This window comes from Phascolarctos cinereus, unplaced genomic scaffold, assembly GCF_003287225.1.
Source record: "Phascolarctos cinereus isolate Bilbo 61053 unplaced genomic scaffold, phaCin_HiC Scaffold_5;HRSCAF=322, whole genome shotgun sequence".
NCBI lineage: Eukaryota > Metazoa > Chordata > Mammalia > Diprotodontia > Phascolarctidae > Phascolarctos > Phascolarctos cinereus.
Genome location: NW_027555958.1, coordinates 314,973,584 through 314,975,194, shown reverse-complemented (window position 1 = coordinate 314,975,194; position 1,611 = coordinate 314,973,584). Strand labels below are relative to the sequence as shown.

Here is a 1,611-nt window from a genome sequence, read left to right as displayed (position 1 = left end):
AAGAATTATTAGAAAGAAGAATAGTATGTTCCACAACCCTACAAAAAAGCATTTGGGAGATAACACAAGAGACAAATATGCTCAGACATGTCTAGGATATGAGTTTACAGAATCGGTACAATGTAACTTTAGTGTGATAGTAGGGAAGGGATGAGAGGAAGTCATTTGTCTGTATAACTTGTATTGATGCACAAGTAACTATTCACCATAATCAATACACTATGAATAGGAGAGTTTATATTTCTCTTCTAAGAGTGGTGCAGAATTCCTACATAAAAACCCTATTGATCTTTTACTCCATCCTCACAATATGCCTATGCACAATATTAGGGAGAACTATAGAATTAGAGTAGGTGGTAAGGGAGATATAGAATATAGTTGCCCATTTCTATATGGGTGAATCTAAGATGAGAAGAGGTGAGATGACTTACCCAAAGTCAACTAGCATGAATTTCACTCATTCTACAAATCACTGGATACTTCCCTAACCTCTTAATGGCAGATCTCATCTCCTGATTCCTAAGGGTATAAATCATGGGGTTAAGCATGGGAGTGATGACTGTATAGCTGATGGAGACAGCCTTGTCCATGGGGAAGGAGGTGAAAGGCCGAGCATAGATGTAGATGCATGGTACAAATATCAAGGATACCACAGTGATGTGGGTGGTGCAAGTGGAAGAGGCTTTGCGCCTCGCCTCCCCTGAGTGAGATCTCAGCATCACCAAGATGACTGTGTAGGAAACCAGGAGAATGAGGAACCAAATAAGAACCAACATCCCACTGTTGGTAATCATGAGGAGCTCCAATAAAGAGGTATCTGTACAGGCAAGTCTCAGAACTTGGGGACATCACAATAAAAATTATCCAGGATGTTGGGGCCACAGAAAGGCAAGGGTAGCAAGAGAAGAAGCTGGACGATGGAGTGGACAAAGCCTCCTGCCCAGGCAGCCACCACCAGCCCAAAACACATCTGAGGGTTCATGATGGTGACATAATGGAGGGGCCGGGAGATGGCAACATAGCGGTCAAATGCCATCACTGAGAGGAAGAAGACTGTAGCACCACCCAAGAGATGGAAGAAGAAGATCTGAGTCATGCAGCCCTGGTAGGAGATGGTTTTGGCCTCAGACAGGAAGTCAACCAGCATCTTGGGAGTAGTGACAGATGAAAAACAGAAGTCTATAACAGCCAGGTTACGGAGAAGGAAATACATGGGATGTGGAGCCGAGTGTCAGAGGTCACTATAGTTATAATGAGGAGGTTTCCCATAGCAGTTGTTATGTAGACAATCAGGAACACAAGGAATAGAAAACCTTGAAGCTCCTGAGCCTCTGAGAGTCCCAAGAGGACAAACTCAGTCACCCTGGTGAGGTTCCCTGCTTCCATAGAATCTTTCTAATGCACCTAGAGAGAAAACACACCATTAAAACACATGTGCACACACACACACACACAAACACGTATATTTGGGTCCTTGTCCCTAGAAATCCTAAGGGTCAGGATTTATTGGATCAATAAAAATTTTGACCTATCATTCATTATGGGTAAATTTTCTGTTTTGGAATCTCAAGCATTAGGGAGAAGAAGATAAAAGGGCAATAAAAGTTGGTT

The 1,611-nt window shown here is 42.7% G+C and overlaps 1 pseudogene; it reads right to left on the bottom strand.

Annotated features, from left to right (window-relative positions):
• Positions 1–437: 437 nt before the first annotated feature.
• LOC110211871 (olfactory receptor 4D1-like) lies at positions 438–1,386 on the bottom strand (annotated as a pseudogene).
• Between the last annotated feature and the right edge of the window lie 225 nt (positions 1,387–1,611).